Source organism: Equus asinus, chromosome 8, assembly GCF_041296235.1.
Source record: "Equus asinus isolate D_3611 breed Donkey chromosome 8, EquAss-T2T_v2, whole genome shotgun sequence".
Classification (NCBI taxonomy): Eukaryota; Metazoa; Chordata; class Mammalia; order Perissodactyla; family Equidae; genus Equus; species Equus asinus.
Genome location: NC_091797.1, coordinates 47,352,348 through 47,373,920, shown reverse-complemented (window position 1 = coordinate 47,373,920; position 21,573 = coordinate 47,352,348). Strand labels below are relative to the sequence as shown.

At 40.2% G+C, this 21,573-nt stretch overlaps 1 long non-coding RNA gene across 4 annotated transcripts in view; it reads right to left on the bottom strand.

Moving 5' to 3' along the window:
* The window catches only part of LOC139046085 (uncharacterized), a 134,261-nt gene that overhangs the window by 87,376 nt on the left and 25,312 nt on the right, over nt 1–21,573 (bottom strand). For all 4 annotated transcript variants that reach the window (XR_011505635.1, XR_011505637.1, XR_011505634.1 and 1 more), the window contains exon 2: nt 18,472–18,559. This is a non-coding gene — a long non-coding RNA (uncharacterized lncRNA). The remainder of the gene's footprint in view (nt 1–18,471; nt 18,560–21,573) is intronic.

Here is a 21,573-nt window from a genome sequence, read left to right as displayed (position 1 = left end):
CCAAAGGCTAGTTGCAATCCATTACCACACACATGAGCCTAATTACCCCTTTGCCCTCCTCCCTCCCCCCTTCCCCTCTGGTAACCACCAATCCAATCTCTGTCTCTGCGTGATTGTTTGTTGTTGTTTTTATCTTCTACTTATGAGTGAGACCATATGGTATTTGACTTTCTCCCTCTGACTTATTTCACTTAGCGTAATAGCCTCAAGGTCCATCCGTGTTGTCAAAAATGGCCAGATTTCCTCATTTCCTATGGCTGAGTAGTAGTCCATTGTGTATATATACCACATCTTCTTTATCCATTTGTCTCTTATTGGCACCTAGGTTGCCTCCAAGTCTTGGCTATTGTGAACAACGCTGCAATGAACACAGGGGTGCATGTATCCAGGTGTTGATTTTAATGACTCCAAAGTTCAAAAACAACCCAAATGATTTGCATACACAAACAAAGTCTACAATTGTTTGCATAAAGATAACTTTATAGCTAACCACTTGATTTAATTAAGAATCCATGGGCCTTGTTGCAGGTTCTTTGGAAAACTCAGCCGTAATTTCAATGTAACACTTTGAAAGAATTAGGGGGAAAAGAGCTTAGTACTCTGAGACCCATTCCCCAGTCCTAGAATTTGAATTGACCTAACTTTCAATTTTAACCTCACTGAAGAGAGCTGTATAGGCAAAGGCCTATCCTTTCATTATTAGAATTCTGTTTTGACTTACGTGTTTTTGCTGTTGTAGTTGGGGCTGTTATTTTAATATGTTATTAACCTGACTTTGCTGGTCAACTTGGTATTTAGCAACGCAATGGCTTAGGTTTTTTGACCTACATTATGGAAATAATCCATTCCTATTGCAAAGGAAATAATCTAACCATACAGAAAAGTCAAATCCCCAATCAGCAAACCTTAGTCATGCTGAATTCAATCTCATTTTAACCCATCTATCATTAGCACCACCGTCTCTGCCATGACTGCCGCCACAGCTTCCTACCTGTCTTCCTGCCTCCTATCATCGCCTGGACTTTCTATTCTTCACATGGCAGCCAGTGATCCTGTTCAAATCTAAGTCAGATCATGCCACTTTCAAGTTCAAAACACTCCCATTGCCTTGAAATGGACTCTCAAGCTCTTCTTATTACCAACCAATTTTTATATAAACAGCCCCTTACCACTCTCTCCTTTCTCACCTTACTCCAGGCCCGCTCACCTCCTTGCATTTCCTTGAGCTCACCCTCCTTTCCTGGCCCACAGTCTTTGCCCTTGCAAGCCCCTTGCCTGGAGGTTCTTCCAGCAGACATCTGCTTCTCCTCTCACTGCATTTCCTGCTCAGAGTCCTGCTTATCTAAATAGCAACCCTGTCACTCCCTATTCTCTTACCTTGCTTACTGTTTTGCTAATAGCACTCATTACAGATACTGTATTTTACACTTGTTTGTTACTTGCCTCCTTACTAGAATATGAATTCTACAAAGGCCAGGACTTGTTTACAAGTATATTCCCAGTTCTGGACTAGACAGCACCTGACAAGAGAAGCTATTAAATATTTACTGAATGAAACAGTCTGCAAATGTAACCACTATTAACACTTTAGTGTGCATCCCTCTAGATATTTCCTACATACATGCAAACTATTTTTCAAAAACAAATTTTTTCAATGATATTGCTTTTGGAATTTCTGTGTGTACGCATGTATATTTTCAAACATTCTCTTTACCTAGAATTCTAGGAACAGAAGTCACCAAGTCCTCTTCTGGCCTTTTCCAACTAAGCCTCTATCTTTGCCCACGATCCAAACTTTCTACTGTCAGCTTCCTTCAGATCTGCTCTATCTCCTTTTGATATTCAACTTTGTCAATATTCATTATCTCTTTTCTATCTATCTGTTGATATGCTTAGGCTTTCCTTTTCTTTCAAGAAAAAAACATATCTTTTCCCTCAAATTATTTCTCCTTTCTGCTAATTTATCACTTTTCTTCCTATAACTACAAGAACTTGAAACAGTGTAGTCTACATTTTTGGTCTCCTCTTTCCTATAGATCAATTACTCCTAAGTCCCCCTAAAATCTGCCTTCTGCCCATAGGATTCTGATAAAACTGTTTTCCAAGCTCACCATTCTTGTGCAGTTGCATACTGTGTATAATTGCCAAACCCACAAGCTTTTCCCACTATAATTTCCTGGATCTCTGATGAGCACCTGAAAATAGTTACGATGACATCCTCCTCTGGCCTCACGGCATTGCACTGTAGAACTGCCATGATTGAATTAGCCTTCTCACACTCCATCTCTTCGAAATGAGTATTCAATTATCTCCAGGCCATTTAACTGTTTTCCTGGGAAAGTAGTAGAATCCAGCTAATCAGTATATCAAAACCATTTTTCCCATAATTCCCTGGAATTTGGAAATAGTTCTAGTTTGTGTTATACCCAAAAGAACAAGTATCAGGTACTTGAGCAAAACCATACAAGCAGCAATTTTCCCATTTCTAATTAAGTAACCCTGCAGTGAAGACCCATCTAATTGACTCCTCCAGTTCACATCTTTAGGGTTCTCGGTGTTTCTCTGCCCCATCCCATAAACACGATGTCCAATAGTAAGCCCTATCTTGTATCCTAGTCACTTGGACCCTTCTTCCTGCTTTGTTCCTATTGGCCCCTGTTTGCTGTGAAACTGGGTTCTATTTCTCTTCCGGTTCTTTCATTTTAGTGGATTTGACAATTGTACACAGCATGAAACTGATTGTTACACTGAGTCCACGTCCACTAACTATTTCCCCAGATTGGATCCCTTTGACCTTGGCTGCCTGTACACATTTGAATCTCCAACCACTCTGCAAGTTTCTTGGGTGCGTGGAGCTTGTCTATCTCACTCATGGTTGTAACCTTTTGTATCACTAATATCTGAGCTTTAGTAGATGTTAAATAGATAGCTCTAGATGAATAATTAAAGGAATGAACACACTAAAGTGAATCTGCCATATTTCTGTTTGAATTTTGTTTCTATTTTTCAGCCTGCTCCTAGAAAGTAGCACCTCATTCTCAATTTCATTGCACTTCTGCTAGTCTCTGGCTTATTTTCCTCTCCTTGTTTCATTTCTATTTTTGTTCCTTATGTGCAACATGGACAGATTCACTCTGTGAAGTCCTCTCACCCTCTTTGAATGCCGCTTCTCTGTGGATAAGACTGGAAACAATTAGGAAGAGTAGTACCTATTGCTACTGGGGATGTCAGGAAAGAAATGTTTTCTTGAATTATGGGGGAAAATGTATAGTGTTACACTTATGGAAAGCAATCTGACAGCATCCATTAAAATTAAAATACATATACCCTCAAACCGGTGGTTTCAATGTGGGAATCTCTGCTATGGAAATAAAAGTGTCAATATATAAGATATTTATATAAAAGGGTATTTATTGCAGCTTGATTTATAATGGTTTAGAAACTGGAAATAAATGTCCATCAAAGGACAACTGATTTCATAACTGATCATATGCCCACATCATGGTACAACCATGAATTCGTGGTATCCTGGGGCACATGAAGGGATTGGTGAATGAGAGAAGAAAGATGTAGAAAAGCTTGCATGTGATGACATGACTTCTGTAAAATGAAACAATTACCAACTATTCCAAATGCATATGCATGTTCTTTATAGAATTATATGTCCAGAGAAAAATACAGATAAACACGTTACATATGAACACTGAAGCATCGGTTTCCTGAGGTATGAATGAAATTGAGGACAGTGGCATTGATTTGAGGACAAGAGGAAAGATAGAGGAAGGAGAGAACCAGGCCTGCCACCTCCTAAAAAACTACTTTTTAAAAAGCACATAAATGTTTATGTTCATCCATTTTTATAAAAAATAACCAACAGATAGTTCTATCTCTGTATCAGGCATTGTTTTAGTGCTGAGTATATTAAATTATTTAAGCTTCCACTGACTCCATAAGGGAGATACTATTATAAACCCCATTTTTACAGATGATGGAACTGAGGCATAGGGAAATTAAGTTACAGACATTCTGGCTCCAGAGACCATATTCTTAACCATATGCTATGCTGCCTCTTAAGGTGTGTGCACTGTTTAAAGAAAATAAATAAAAACTAATTCTCAAAGATGCACACACAATGTGATAATTAAAAGATTAGTATTCCTTTTAAATTATGCGTTTTACTAAACCAGATTAATCTTTTCCTTTATATGGAGCGGATCAAATTTTTTTTAAGTTTTAGATTCAACTCTGATTAATATGGGCTAATATTACTTTTCTGCTCATGATTGCTGTTCTGAAAGGATTAAATCCTCATGGATGGTATCAGTTACACCTAAAATGATCTTGGTCCCCATAGTCATCAAAAACCTAAGTATCAAGGATCTCATTTCAAGAGCTCTTGATAGGAGAGATTAATGACTAGTTGCCGGTACTTGTGAGATATGAGTCTCTAGCTCAGTGAAACATGGATCATCTAAAAGGTCTTTTTGGCCAGAATGAAAGAAAACTCCCATGATTAGTGTGGGGAGACTACAATGTGTTATCCTTCATTTTGTGGGGAAGGACCAAGGTGAAGGAAATATTACTCTGAAATTGAAATTAGTACATATCAACACAAATGACCATCTGAAGAAATGACTGACTTATTACAAGAAAGGAACTTGGATCTTGAGGCCCACGTTCGCACTTGACTCTAGTTTACTAGGCAGAGCCTGAAGTCTTCCCTGGGGGGAGCTGGGCACCAAGTGATACTTCTCTGGTCCTCATTCAGTCAAGCAACCTTCAGAGCTCTAATGTTTTCTATTGAATCCATGTAAGTTTCTTCTTGACCAGAAGAAATGACTGATTTGGCTCATCTTCTGAGACCTGTCCTCCTCTTTCAATGCATACTCTCACATTCTGGTTTTGAAACTCTCACGTTCTGGTTTCCAAATCAGTTTTTTTTGTGATTTTGCTTGGCCTGAATTTGTCCTCCAAAGTTTAATCATTCCTGGGTAAGCTGATAAATAGAGATTCTGGACTTGCAGACACAAGAAAACTTCATTCCTGTGTCACTTCCCAGGCCTTGTCCTGTATCCAGCCTTTCTCCCACAATTTGACATCTGTGAGCTGCAATGCCTCTCAGCGAAAGGCCTCTGACCATGGCCCTGTCTGTCTTTAAAGATACATCTTGATCTTGACATGCATCAAAATGCATATTCAGGCTTTAGAAGAGTGATGCCTAAGGTGATTCTAAATGATGGGATGGAAGAGGGACAAAATGAAAGATTCTTTCATTCTTAAATAGATTGACTATGCATTTGAATGCCTAGAGGGGAACTCTGATTGACAGAGAAGATATATATTGGGACAGAGGTTAAAGGTGGACAGAGAGGTTTCAGAATTGTCAATGTAGTCATTGTCACTAAAGCATTCAGCCAAAAGAGGCCACTAAGAGATGTGGAGAAAGGGAAGGAAGGTAGTGGGTCAAGGACAGACTCTTCTGAAAGAAGAGGAAAGATTTGGTAAGAGAAAGAAGTAGCATCTGTAATGAATGCTATTGCTAAATAAGAAAGAGTGGGATTTGTAGGGTAATTGAAATAATGAGTGGATTGACATTAAGTGAAAATCAATGGCTCTTAATTAATACCACCCCAAAGAATAAGGATAATGGGGGCAGAGAAATGGAAGAATTATACAAAATAAAGTCAATTCTGGTTAGAATAAATTATATTCCTTGTAGATGGTCAGGGACACTGTGCTATTTTTTTCCTCTGAATTTCTAACTATTGAGTTTATGAGTAGGGCAACATAGAGCACAGAACAGGAGCTATTTACGTCAAACCAACAGCCTGCCTTCATAAATAAAGTAAGCTGCCATTACTAAAACATGGAACAATGGAGAGGTGGCCCTTATGCCCATGAGCCAAAGGTCAACTCACTGAAAGGCTCTTCATATCACAGACATTTACTGCAGCCTGGCCCTGTCCCCTCTGTCATTACTTCATTCCGCACATAGGTTTTCTACTACAACTGGAAAGGACAAATCTGAAAATCTCATTTTAGAAATCCATGGAACAAAAACACAGTAAAGATATAAGTTTAAAGAAGAAAAAGCTTTAGCCTATTTAAGAAGAGAATTAACATAGATGTAAGATGTTTTAAAAAACCCCTCACATTCATAATGGGAAGAACGTTAATTAGCTCTTAATGAAAGAAGAGTAGTGAGAGGTATAAGAAATGGAAAAGAAAACTGAGTTTGAACACAAAGAACTACATAAAAGTAGCAATTTAGGCCCTCAGATAGCAGTATAGAGATAGGATAATGAGGTCATCTGAGGGACCACCACTTGACAGAACAAAGAAAGGAGGGGAAAAAGCACGACATTGCCTCCAGATTATCCGGGGTTTTCCTTTTCTGGTCATCAAAAGAGGAGAAAGAGATGCTGAATATTGAACTCCCTAGGAAAGACAAAGTAAGGTAGAAAAGATACACTCTTAGTGTATTTAGCAACTTTTCAGGGTTTGTCAGTTTTGGGGCAAGCTATTTAGGTATGAAAATGAAAATCAGAATTAGATTAACTCGAATGGTAATTGATGACAAGGGAAGCGGTATTTATTTTGTGCCTTATTAATATATTATTTTATAGCTCACCCTTGATTAGCAGTGAGCTAATCAGTATTTTCTTCACTGTAGTAAACAACCTCAAGAAGAATTTTAATATTTCTATTAGCATTTTGGCAATGTAAGACTGGGTAAAAAAGCACATTGCTGAGAAAGAGATTAGGTTTTTTTTTCATAGATTTATGGTTGGGGTTTTATTGATTTTTTGTCTCCATCTCCAGTAGGATTAAGTTCCTACTTTGCTCAACTCCTCTCCTTCCATATCACCCCTACTACCAATCGTACCTGTTTTCCAAATTTTAGGTGTAGATTTTCAGGATGACTTAACCAAATAATGAGGACTATGTCTAGGAATCCCTATTTCAAAACAATAGAAATTAATATTAAAACTATTTGCTGAAAAAAAACAACTGTGCCTTTACCCATCTAGAGTAGACTATTGTTGCAAGAAAACCACAGTATAAACCGCAAGATAAAAAGGGACAACCAGAAGGGCCTGCCCAATGGGGCAGTGGTAAAGTACACATGTTCTGCTCTGGCGGCCGGGGGTTCACCAGTTCGGATCCTGGGTGCGGACATGGCACCACTGGGCAACCCATGCTGTGGTAGGCGTCCCACATATAAGGTAGGGGAAGATGGGCATGGATGTTAACTCAGGGCCAGTCTTCCTCAGCAAAAAGAGGAGGATTGACAGTAGTTAGCTCAGGGCTAATCCTCCTCAAAAAAAAAAAAAAAAAAGGACAACCAGAGAAAATAAATTATCAGTGACTAATGAAGAACTGGAATTTGTTTCTAGTTGGTTTCCTCAGGAAATAGACTTGGGGATCGGATAACAGGCATACTGGGGGATGCAGTCAGGAATAACAGCTATAAGGGAGTGAGGAAAGAAGGATTAGGAAGAAGGAAAAGATAACTATGATGCAGTTGAATCAGAATCCTCATCTGATCCCACAGGGAACATTAAACTCGGGATAGCCCTTTAAAGATGGTCTGAATTGAGGGAGTAGGGACTTCCGACACTTTGATTGATCAGTCATTGGATGTAAAGTATTCCTGGGAGGGACAAGGCTGCTCACTTTGGACCTAAGGCAATTCCTGAGAGGGACTCAAATGTGAACAGTCTGAAGACAACACTCCCAGCAGCTAAGGAATTGTTCCTCAGTTGTGCATTCATTGGCAGACAGCAATGCTCACTTAGTCCATCCCTGTGCCTCTTGGACCAACCTGCTTGCATAAGTTCAGTGCCGCTTGAAATCACTCCTCCCGAATTTACATTAGTCTCCTTTCCTGGAGATTCTTATGAGAGGGAGTTTAGTAGAATTAAACAAAGTACCTGCTGCTACAGTGAGCACACAGCTATAGTTAGTATGCATTATCCCCCTCCTCTATCGCCCGTTCGACATTCTCCTCCTCTGCTGGTCTAAGATTGTTTGCCTTGTAGGTTGACCCAGAATGTCATCCCTGGCAGGTCTATGACTTTCATCACTACGTCCTTCTCAGTGTGGCTGCTGCAGTATCCATTTACTTTCAAAACTGGTCATGGGGGATATGCTGAGATGCTCCCATAGATTACAGTGATGCCAAACTTAGTCTTTCCTGCCCCCCAGCATGTAGCAGCAGCCCTATCTCTTCCTGATGATTGGGGTCAAGTACTCCTGCCAGGGTAGTAGTTCATTCTCTCACCTGCTGGCCTCTCAGCACAAGGGCCCTGAGTGACAGGAGGCAGCCTAACTCAGAGTTTAATGGAACTGTTGATGCAGTTTCTGGTAGAAGTTCCCTCTCTGGGAATCAGGACCTTTCCCGTGGAGCACAACTGCAAGGAAGGGAAGCACAAATCACCTAAGTGGCTCAGTGAGACTGATGAAAGGCAAAGCCACTCCTACTTCCAAGTCTTGGGTCCTAGACCCATATAATCTACTTACTGGGGACACAGCACCATATAATGCTTGTTGATTTAGTTTGTATACTGGGTGCAGATGGCACTCCATTTCCTTAGGGCATCATCTTATCTCAACTTCATGTCCAAATAGCTGTTACTTCACCCTATCAAGCTAGTGGCTTCTAATTAGTGTGGCATATGATAGAACCAGCGGACCCCATGATCATGTGCCCACTGCTCCACTTCCTTTTCTGTAAAGTGGGTTCCTTAGTCCAGTTTAATATTATGTTGTATCCCATACTAATGAAATAAACACTGGGTAAAGGCCTCGAATAGTACTGCTGAGACCCTATGAGTAGTAAATAAAAATGTGTATTTAGAATATATGTCAATTTCAGTCAAGATGAAACACTTCCCCTTCCAAGATGGAAAGGGTCTAGTGTAATCAACTTGCCACCAAGTGGCTGATTGGTCTCCTCAACAGATGATGCCATATTAGGGACTCAAAGTTACTGAAATATGGAACATTCAGCAATAGGATTAACTAGATCAGCCTTAATGAGTGGCAATCCATGCTATTGGGCTCAGGCACAGCCTTGATCTCTGTTGCCCAAAGTACTCTGTTCATGCACTCATGCGCCAGCATTTGCGTAGCCAGTGAGAAAGCTTGGCTAATATCAATTGGCTGAGTCACTTTGTCTACCTGCTCGCATAGTGCCTCTTTAACAGTGGAGGAGCTCTGTTGGGTGTTATCATATGATACAAAGATTTTCACACATCCTGCCCCTCTTTCATAGATTCATGCACATGTCTCTTCCTCAGACATTCTTATCCCTAGTCTTTCGCTTTTGAAGCTTCTGACCAACTGATGAAACTATTTACCATTGCCTATGAATCCATGTATGTGCTTCCCTCATACATACTACTTCTCTTTTTACAAAAAGTGGAGGACTATATAAACTGTTCAAAGCTTTTCTCTTCACCACTGTCTTTCTGGGACACCTCTGAGTGGAGCTTTAGCACAGAAGCTGTCTATTTTTGGCTTGGACCTATATACCAAGTAAATCCATTTGTGACACACCTTGGCCTTCTTCTCCTCCATCATCCGGTTATGAGGGACCCGGCATATGGCTCATAGGTACTAGCTGATGGAGAGGTGCCCATGCAATATTAGGGGATGGTGTGGGAGTATGTGTTACCTGCTCGTGCAGCTTACTTGTACCCACTTTGCCTGCTCACGCCCAAACTTGAATTAGAGCTATCTGTGCTAGGAGATCATAATATCTTCCATATTAGATGGATCGCTGATGGTTCCATCTAATCCTGCGATTTCGTGGATCTAAATGTCCATATTGTAGTTTTCCTAAATGACCTTCCCAGAAACTCAACATGATGTGTTTTCTCCTCCCAGCACCGATGTCTCCAATGCCATAGGGTTTTCTAGATCTTATTGCCCACCTGGTAAGCTGTATATATCATAGCTTGCTCCTGCTGCAGAGCCCTTTCCTACTCTAGGCTCCACTCGACTTGGGAACCTTCTGTGCCACTTGGTAAACTGGTTGGGGAAGTACCCACAAGTGTAAAATATGCTGCCTCTATAACTTGAAGAGGCCTATCAAGCATTATCTTTCCCTCTTGGTTGTGACAAGTGTGATATAAACCTGATAAATACACTATATCCGGCTGGCTGCAAATGGACCAATTTTTGGAGTGGTGTTAGTCCACTGTGATCTTCTGAGATCTTTCAGACTTTTCTAAGGGCCAGAGCAGTGAGTTAAAGGTGGATATGGTAGAGGCAACAGTCTTCAAATCCTTCAGGTCACTAAGTGTGACAATAATCTCTGCTGATACATGATGTGGCTTTATATTTATTAACTTGACTTGGGTGGGCAAAGGGGAATAGTGTTAGAGCTTTAGCTTGGTCTTTCCCACTTTGGCAGCTTTTACTCCACAGACCAAAAATTCAACACAATGGTTCTGCCAACTCCAACTATAAACATGCCTATTATAAATTTGTGTGCTGGGAAAATAAACACTGGGTGTATTTGTGAACCCAGTGAACTCCTGTGACCTGAACATGAGCCAGGATTCCACTTATTACCTAGCCCTCCCCCTTGACCCATAATTCACCATTTCTCAAAATATTGAGGTATTTCCCTTTCCGCTGTGTATTGTTACTTGAGTATATATGGCCATAGGTAACTTAAGGAAGATCTGGAAAAATTGGTACTGTGTTCATAAGCTGAGATTTTGCAGGGCCCCTCTTCCTGGGAATCTGGCCTCTCTTTCAGTTGATGGGCTCTGGATTTAAAAATTGGCTAAGTTATAGAAGGCAAGGGATCTTGACTTTTGATTGGAATGGTTGCCTTCAGTCTCCTGATCATCCTTTCTTTAGTTTCTGGATTGTATATGCTGAGCAATACTCCTGCTGGCTGACCATCTATTTTGCCCTCAGAAAGGCTTTTTCTACTAACCTTCTCTATAGCTTTCCACAGGTCAGTTATCCACGGCTGCCACTCCAGCCTCACTGCTTTTTATGGTAATTGCGTCCACCGTACTGATAATAGTTAAGCACTGCCACCTGGCCTCTTATTTCAGGATTCCGTCATCCACCATTGCTATCGGGAAGCCCACTTCTTTAACAGTATCTCCTATTATACCAGCCCCATGAACAGCCACCACTGGGCTTCTCAATGATGCTGATGTTTCTCTCAGAAGCTCATTTTTTGTGGTTTTGGAACATAGCTCTTCCATGGAACACAGTCAACTGCTGGTTTTCTGGTCTTACATATTACGTACTTTCTAGAACACCCACTATTGTGTGCCTTTTGATCCCTTCTTCTACTCTCTGCCACAGAGGTCCTGGAGCTTTTATTTTACTTCCTTAAATCATCGTTTCTCAAATCTTCTAAAATCCATTCTAGCAGCATGTTTGCACTGTCCCCTGGGACCCCTGTCTCTAGGGAAAGTGCTCACTTTGATCAAATACCCTCAGAATACAATCCTATATGCATCCTTCTGGCTTGTCCTGGTATATGCCAGCTCCATTGTGCAGTTCCTTCTGAGTATGGACCACTTAGCAGATCAGCATTTTCCCAGTCAGGGAACATTTGACTTAGCCCTAGTTAATTGTCTGGTGGCCAAGAGGAACTGTGTGGGCAGATGCTGATGGAGGCACGCCTTGTCTTGAAAGGCAGAAGTCTTTTCATTGTCTTCAAGCAAAAAGGGAGAGGCACTAGTCTTGAACAAGAGGAAATGGGCCACTTCTGCAGGCCCAGGGGATTCAGAAGTATCTAAAGATTCAGGAGTCTGAGTGCATTCACTCATCTGTTCCCATCCCAAGTCTCAGGTTGCTGCTCCCTCCCAGTCAGGGCCCTAACCTTGGCAAAGCAGACCTCTTGGGATTTAAAATACAATTTTCTCTATGACACATTCTTCTAATTGCATCCTGGACCTGATCTTCAGTTTTTTCTGCCTCTTTCTGTGGAAGATGAGAACCTTTTTATATACTGCCAAGGAGGTCCTCTAGCTATCACTCTTTGCCTTAAATTGATTAATCTCCCTCATCCTTGCTTCTTCAGTGCATTGATAGCCCCCAGTTACATCATCTCTTATAATTCCTACCTCCCTGGAACCTCTCAAATACCTGGGATATTTCACATGCTTATACATCCCTTCCACTGGTATCCCATCCCAGTTCACCAGTCAGCATTGGTGAAAGTTTTTATAATACACCACTACTTTTCAGGAATTATTAATATTCTATTTACCTGAACTAATAGAGTCCCTGTTGTCAGCAGGCTGGCCGATGATACAGCTCCACAATCACTTTTAGAGTCTGTTTCCTCAGACCGCTCCTGGCACTAAGTGTCTTAAATTGAGAAACAAACACTGAGATAGAGATTTACATTCAGATGGTTTATTGGGGTGTGCTCTCAGAAACACCCGTAACAGAAAGAGGGAAGTAGGATTGCCCAGAAAGAGATGTTGCACTTAGAAGCAGTTGCCACAGAGGCCTCAGATGATCTCACAGAAAGCTCTGAAGCTGAGACGGTCCTATGGAGATGTTCCTAATGGAGGCAAGGGGGCCCAGAATTTCAGTCCTACATGGACCAGTTGTTGAATGCTGCCTGCCTCTTGAGTGAGGGTGCAATATGAGGCAAGAATGCTTCTTTTGGCTGAGGACAATTCCTGGGATAGGAGACAGCTGTGAACTGTCAGCAGGCACCATTCTCCAGCCACTAGGGAAATGAATGCCTCCTCCCTCAAGAGTGAATCTTGGCAGCGCAGCAGTGTCCACTACGGCATCAAGCAACAGGCTACATTTTGCGGCAAGGAAACCAGGTAACCTATGCTAACTGTGCCTCAGGCCGATAGCTGTAGCCCAAAGGGACTTTCACACTCCAATCCCATATGAGATCCCTTATAGTCAATCAAGCAGGGAAAGCTGCCTTGACCTTCATCTTTTCAAAGGAAAGAGTGCCAAGCTTGCCAGAGCAGGGTATATTTTCTTCTGTAGCAAAGTTCTTCCATAATAATTAGAGTCAGAATGGCATAAATCACCTCCAAACAATGGTTATGAACAAACCTTTATATACTATGAGTAACTACCCAGTATATTGCAGTCCTAGTTAACATCCATGATTCCTCTGATCTGGGAGACATAATGGATTCCAGGGGGTTCTGGTAGAGTTGTAAGCCTTTAGCAAGCCAAATGCTCCACATAATTAAATGTAGACTGGGGAGAGTTCTGCCTGCAAATCAGAGTGAAACAGCATAACATATGGTCCGGGTGTCAAATTTAAAAGGATATTTGTGGAAAGAAGTGTGCCTATCTGGAGGCAATTGGCCATAAAGCCCATGAAAAAGAAAATTCTGGAAGAGTTTCAAGGGTAAAACTCAGTGCTGCATAGAAGCAGAGTATTATCCTGAAATTTCCGTCTTCCTCTTCTATCACCTTTTACTCTTCCTTTGCAAATCTATGTAAGCTTCATATGTCTATTCTGTGAGTTTAAATTTTGAAATTTGGAATGTGTACTCCATAATGAAAGGGGAAGAAGAGCCAAGTTTTCAACTCAAGGTTGAGTATGTGCTTATTTGCAATGCAAAATAACTGATAACAGAAGACAGAGAAGGGAAGAGAAAAACAAAAGTTTCCCACTTAGATTTAGTGCAGATATTTTCACTCATAAAAGTGTGCGTATCATTGATTTGAAAAACACACAAACAATTAGAAAAACAAAAAGGTTCAAAACTTTAAGTGAAAACCCTCAAGAACAAAGGGGTTTTGCTCATTCATTGCAAACAAGGTTAACCCTCTTGCAGTGGAAAATGGGAGACCACTGTCTTCCCAAGCATGAAAACTCTGAATTTCCTACTTCCTTCTTCACTCTCAGAAAATGACATGAAGCTTATACAGAATTTTTCAGGAAAAAAATGAAGCTACTGGCTGGAATTTTCTCAACTTCTTGTCTCTAAACCTTTTTCCCACCTGTTATCACAACGGAGAGTTTCTCCATCCAATAACCAATCTTTCAGCCTGTGGTCCATTTCCCATCCCCTACAAAATTCTCAGAAATTTGGTACTAGTAATTATGCTTTTTCTTTGCTGTGCTCTTGTTTTCCTTCTCTCCCCACTAGAAGCTTTCAATCAGCAAGTGAATGTGTTACTTGCTCTGCACTAGCTGTTTCTATATTTTCATCTTACACTGACTCTCCAGCTTACACCCACATACTTTCCTATCTCAGGGCTGAAAGGGCTCTTGCTGAGATCATCAATAATTTTTATGTTGCTAAATTATCTTTTCTGAGCTTGTAGTAGATTTTTTTCCCTGTTGACTCATCCCTACCTCTTTGATTTTCTTGTCATTAAGAGCTCTTGATCTTTCCCTTTCTTCTTTGGCCACTTATCCTCTACTCAACTTTTTTTTGTTTGTGTGAGGACGATTAGCCCTGAGCTAACATCTGTTGCCAGTCTTCCTCTTTTTGCTTGAGGATGATGGTCCCTGAGCTAACATCCATGCCAATCTTCCTCTACTTTGTATGTGGGACGCTGCCACAGCACGGCTTGATGAGTGGTGCTAGGTCCACGCCCAAGATCCAAACCTGTGAACTCCTGGCCACTAAAGCAGAATGTGCAAACTTAACCACTATGCCACCATGCTGGCCCTCTACTCAACTTTTAAATGTTGTCATTCCTCAAGATTTGACCCTAGTCTCTCTTCCCATCTTCCTTTTTTCCTGTCTCCTTAAGTCAGCTCATTGTTAAGTCTTCGATAGCTATTGCTGCATAAAATATAGCAATGAAATATCAGTGGCATACACATTGCCAGCGCATCTGTAGGTCACTCAGACTCCAGCTAGTCTGGACTGGACTGGACTCGATTTGTCTTCAAGTTGCAAGTTGGCTCCAGGTCTGCTGACATCTTTCATACTCCTTGGAGCAACAGCTCACCAAGATTGGTGAAAGGCTGTAGTGCAATAAGACAAGCCCAATTGCATAAGCTCATTTCAAGCCTCTGACTATGTTGCATATGCTAACATGCCATTGGCCAAAGCAAGTCACATGGCAAGCCCTAAGACTAGGAACCAGGAAGTAATTCCTTTCATGGTGGAGGGGAGGAAGTGGATGTTTTATGAATAGTGATCTAATCTTCTATATTAGTTATATATTTACAACTAATGACTCTCAATATTTATATCTCCATCTTAGAATTTCCTCTTAACTCTTGACCTATATATGCAGTCGTCTACTTGATGTCTCCAATTGTTTTTCACAGATACTTCAACATTAACATATTCAAACTTCATCATCTTCTTTGTCAGATTTCCTCTTCCTTCATGATTCCCTAGCTCAATGAATAACATGACCATTCACCAAGTTGTATGATGCAGCCAGCTAGGAATATCCTCAATATCTTCTTCTCCTTAACTAGGCCCAAGAAAATATGATTAATCAACAATTTACATCCTCTTTAAACCCAAAAATATCTTCTCTTTAATCTCCAGACCCACATACAACTTCAAGCAACCATCATTTCTTGGCTGGATTAGAGCAATTGCCTCCTGACTACTAACCCCACATCAACATTGTTCCAACAAAGCCAAATCCATTCTCAACAATGTGCCCTGACATATCTTCAAACAGGAGCTATTTTCATTGATTCTGCCCACTGACTCTACATACACAGATACACACACACACACACGCAAATCCTTTCAATAACTTCAACAGCCTCCTTTTGCGTCTCTTCCTTTGTTTTACTTTGTGTTCCACTGTACTCATCCTTCTTCTGCTTCTAGAAAAGTTCATGTTTTTTCTTGCTCAGGGCCTTCACCTATGCTGTTCCATCTTTTATTTTATTATTATTTATTTTTGAGGAAGATTTGAGCTAACTACTGCCAATCCTCCTCTTTTTACTGAGGAGCACTGGCCCTGAGCTAACATCCATGCCCATCTTCCTCTACTTTATACATGTGACACCTACCACAGCATGGCTTTTGCCAAGTGGTGCCATGTCCGCACCCAGGATCCGAACCGGCGAAACCCAGGCCGCTGAGAAGTGGAACGTGTGAACTTAACCGCTATGCCACTGGGTCAGCCCTATTTTTTTTTTTATTACTGTTATTTTTTAAGATGGCCTTCAGCTAACAAGTTGCAAATCTTCCTCTTTTTTTCTTTTCTTTTTCTCCCCAAAGCCCCAGTACATAGTTGTACATCATGGTTGCAAGTCATTCTAGTTCTTCCATGTGGGATGCCACCACAGCATGGCCTGGTGATCAGTCTTAGGTCTGCACCAAGAATCCTAACCAGCAAACCCCATGCCACTGAAGTGGAGCATGTGAACTTAACCACTCAGCCACAGGGCCGGCCCCTGTTCCATTTTTTAGAATGACTATTTTCTCCTGTTTCACCAAGCTGTTTGTTTATCCTTCAAAGGTCACCTCATAAGTTATTCTACTTACTGTGTAATCTCATTGCATTCTGCACTTCTTCTAGACTCTTAGGAAAATTGTGACTAAATTATCAATTGTGTTGTTTATTCCACCCCTACCCATCTGCACTCTTCTTCTAGAAATAGAATGCAAGGCTCATGTGAGCAAATACCATGTCTCTCTTGTTCATTCTGTATCTCTAGCACCTGGTGCCTAAAGCAGTTCCTGGTACCTAATAAATAATTGATTAATAGTATTTATTGATTTATTGAACAAATGAATAAATCCTTGATTATCACTGAGCCTTAGTGTTAAAATGATCCTTAAAGGGACCTTGAAGTAATCTCCTGTATTCCTTAGTCTTATGTCTAAATTTTCTCTGGATCCTTCCTCCATGTAATTCTAAGGAAATTAAAGCAATTTCCTGATATTATTAAATCAGCTAGTTTTGGCACAGTTGGAGTCCAGAACTCCTGGTTTATTTATACATGCTATCTATAGAAATTCAAAACCCATGCTTCCTTAGAACTTAAAGGTTAAAATCAACATTATAAATACAAGTCTTTAAGTTCACAATATCCTTAGAGTAAGCAGTATTGTATAAATTAAATGAAAAAGTAATATCATTAAAGGAATCAAAAGACAAGCCACAGACTAGGAGAAAAATATTCCAAAATATGCTACAGATAAAGGAACGTATCCATAATATACAAAGAACTCTTAAAACTCAATAATAAGAAAACAAACAACCCTGTTAAAAAGTGGGCAAAGGACCTGAACAGATACCTCACCAAAAAAGATATACAGATGGAAATAAGTGTATTACAAGATGCTCAACATCATACGTCATCAGGGTTTTGCAAATTAAAATGCCAGTGAGATATCACTACACGCCTATTAGAATGGCCAAAATCCAAAACATTGACAGTAGCGAATGTAGGCAATAATGTGGAACAACAGGAACCCCCATTCATTGCTGCTGGGAGTGCAAAATGCTACAGCCACTTTGGAAAACAGTTGGCATTTTTTTATGGAATTGAACATATGTGTACCATACAATCCAGCAATCATGCTATGTGATATTTAATCAAATGAGTTTAAAACTTATGTCCACACAAGGGCCGGCCCCGTGGCCAAGCGGTTAAGTCCGCACGCTCTGATTCTGCGGCCCAGGGTTTCACCAGTTCAGATCCTGGGCACGAACATAGCACCACTCATCAAGCCATGTTAAGGCAGCATCCCACATGCCACAACTAGAAGGACCCATAATTAAAAATATACAACTATGTACCAGGGGTCTTTGGGGAGAAAAAGGAAAAATAAAATCTTAAAAAAAAAAAAAATGTCCACACAAAAACCTGCGCACAAATGCTTATAGCAGCTTTACTCATAATTGCCAGAATTTGGAAGGTTTCAATTAGTGAATGGATGAACTGTGGCACATCCATAAAATGAAATGTTATTCAGTGATAAAAACATATAACTATCAAGCCACAGAAAAAAATGGAGCAAACTTAAATGGATATTGCTAAGTGAAAAAAGCCAACCGGAAAGCTTACATACTTTATGATTCCAACTATGTGACATTCTGGAAAAGGCAAAACTATGGAGACAGTAAAAAGATGAGTGGTTGCCAGGGATTCTCAGAAAGGGGGAGAGGAATGAATAGGCGAAGCGTAAGGGATTTTTAGGGTGGTGAAATTATTCTGTAGGATACTATAATGGTGGATGTATGCTGTTATACATTTTTCAAAACCTACAGATTGTACAATACTGAGTCAACCCTTTTGTAAATTATGAACTTTAGTTAACAATAATGTATCAGTATTGGCTCATCAATTGTAACGATGTGCCGCATTAGATGTTAATAACAAGGAAAAACCGTGCGGAGGGTGGCAATGAAAGAGAATATTGGAACTCTTTCAGCCCAGTTTTTCTATAAACTTAAAAATGCTCTGAAAAATTGTCTATTAATAACAAAAAAAGACGTAGGAAACACTCATATTGTAAATAGTCTGTAGTTAACACAGGGGGAAGAAAAGAAATTCTTTACCACCTAGCACAGAGGTTGCTGTGGTCCAAATGGGCTTCATAAATTAGCAGCGTATTGAGCTGGAATCACAAACAATGGATGTGGAAGTAGCCTGGAGAAAACAAAGTGTGATAAAAACGGTTGGTTAAAAATAAAAGTAATATAATCATCATTCTCTACGGTTTGTAAATAAATTAAAGATAAGATACTGAGAATTTTGTCATCAATTTACTTTCAAGACGACTGTTCAGTTTCCAAGTGGCGGTCCTTAACTAATTTTTTCTTGCTCTCATTGAATTCTTTTGTAAGACGGTGGACAGATGCTTAGCAGCTGTTGCTGTATGTCAGGAAGCAGCTTTATAACTCTGTCTCCCAATGAAATAAATACAAACTGTAGGTAATAGAAGTTCCAGTTCTCCCGTCAGTGGTATGTACTGGGAATGTTATAATGGCTACCACCTGATATATGTAGAAAGGAAGCAAGTACGAAAATGTTCCATGCACCTCATGCCTTTCTGAAAAATGATCGCTTTCCCCCAAGACATATGGGGGAAACAACTGCTTTCCTGAATGTGTAATGTCTCAGGGTACAGACGAAGCCAGTCGGCTTGACAGATAACAGCAAGGAGAGAAATATATGAACATTTCTCTTTGGGCCAAGAAGCAATAATGTGTCTTACTAGAGTTACTGCCTCTATTAAAACTAGATACATGATATTAATTGTGTTACTACAGGAGAGAGAAACAAGGGCTGGAGCACAGCTCCAAAACAGCATGGCAACTGTCACTTCCCAGTTCAGCCTTTTCTAATTAAGTCCCAATGGGGTCTCCTGTTCTTTTCAGTAATGTGCACTTCTCAGGATAAATGATATTTAAACACGTGGAAATATCCCTGCCTCCAAATTGGTCACCAGTTCAAATTCTTGCTAGATGGTAGTGACGGCAAATTAGTGCACACTTCTCTGAGGTCTGTTTGTTTCCCAGTGAGTGATTGTGAGTTAATAGGTTCTCTCTGCCTCATCAGAGCAGACCATGGCTATAGGTAAGACCCAAGTCAACAGAGGGCAAGACAGAACAACACCAGCCATACGGAGTGACATAGAAAATTCAATCTGGGAGGAACCAACATCACAGCCAGAAGGGTAGCTGTCTGTTTGCCATTTTTGTAGTTTTCAGTTTAGCTGGTTTGAGGGCAAGGGGTTCTCTATACCTTGAAAACCTCCAGCCAAGTCTAATATTTTTTATGCGAGGTCTCAGAATATTGAGAGGGAATATGCGTCTGTCTATTCTGTTGGCTTCCCTCCGTGGCTGTGCCTCTTCGCTCAGCTGTGTCTACCTTGTGTGTTTACAGTTCTTTATTTGCTTCCAGTGTCAATCTAGTCTTCTCAGCCCTAGTACTCAAACACCTTTTAGTACTCATTTCTCTTTTCCTGGACTTTCTCTGAGCTTATTACATTTCCGAAGACAGAAAACAAACAAAATTGTATCTGAAACTGAAAACCACAAAAACTGGTAAAACATATCACAATAGATACTTTCTTTGTACCTTTTTCTCAAGCTTTGAGTTTCTAAAGATAAAAATTGCACTTTTGAAAAGGAAAAGTCTATGAGTTTATAAATATGGAATTAAAGTTAACCAATTAGATTATAAAGAAAAGCTGCCAGTTCCAGCAGAAAACAATCTATGAGGATTGATTTAATAATTGTTATGTCCAATTGGGGACATATCTGATTTGAGCCAGAGGTGAATTGCTGATCTAGAAGGAAAAGCCGCATGCCTCATTCACCTGGCCGTGTTCATTCCCCAGAGCCTTGCTCACTTCCCTGTGCACTGTTAATAAAAGAAGTGAGCCCTGGGAGGACATCTATTTTACTACGCTATTATTCCATAGGGTAGTGTCCTAGGTTAGTTAATAAAGCTTCATTAACAATTGCTAGCAGAGCCCCTCAAGCTTTCCAAGAATTCATTTTACAAGAATGGAAAGAATATCACAATTTCCCCCCATATCCAATTTCAAATACCCTAAAGCAAAGAATAAGAAGTTGGAAACACGAAAAGGTATATGCTGTCTTTTGCAATGTCAAAAACAGTCCTTCTAGGGGGTCACCGTTAGTTACCGAACAACCAGTGTGGGATTAAAAGTGCTGCCATTTGAAAAGTGCGTCTTTGTCCTGTGGAGCACAGCACTCGATCACACAGCTTATGGGAAGCATCCACAGTTTTCGCCCTGGATGTTCTTAATGTCACACAAAGGTAGTAAGGAATTTTTCTTAAAGCCCCTGATATAAGCACAATGGGGTTGTTGTGCCCCACTTTATTGTCGCCATTTATTTAATGCAGGCACCGTATTTGCTAGGGTGAATACAATGCATACTTGCTTGGCACGTGTTTGAAACTTTCATTCAGAGAGGCTGATGATTATTAACACATGTTGTCTCAATAATTAAGAGGTAACTAGGTCATTAAGAACTCATTAATCTTCAGAATTTTTTATCCCACAGGATCATGTGAGAAGGTAGAACAGGAAAAAATATTCTTTACTTTTCCACTGGAAATGAAATAAAAGCCATATGATAATGGATTTGGAAGGTAGACCTATGCTTCATTCAGTTTATATTTCATCTGAAGAGTTCCTTAGTATTTTAGAGTATGGTCTTTCATTTTGTTTATAAAGATGTATCTTCTAACAACCACCCAGATATAAATGTTTCTGTTAAATACGTATTGGAGTTGGCAAAAAAAGTTATAATTTTTTCACTTTAGCTTTGTCTACACTGGAGCGATAAAAACATTAGGTATTCCTTGTCAACTCCGTGTCCTTCTCCCAATGCTCCTCATCCTTGCATGCCTTCTTGCCTCTTTTCCTTTTTACGGATTTCCTTTCCTTCCACCAATCTCTCTCTCTCTCTTTTTTCTCCTGACTATCTCCAACTTCTCCACCAAGATGCAAGGCCATTACACTGCTTTAAAGTATAAGATCTTATTTCCTGAAGCATTGCACAACTGGAAGTCTAAGATTTCTTAGCATCAAGAACAAAGACTTTCATTTTGTAAAATACTTAGTCCTAAGTGATCCTCTCTCTTATTGAGCTGAGAATTTCAGCGTCTTGCTGAAGGCTTAAAGC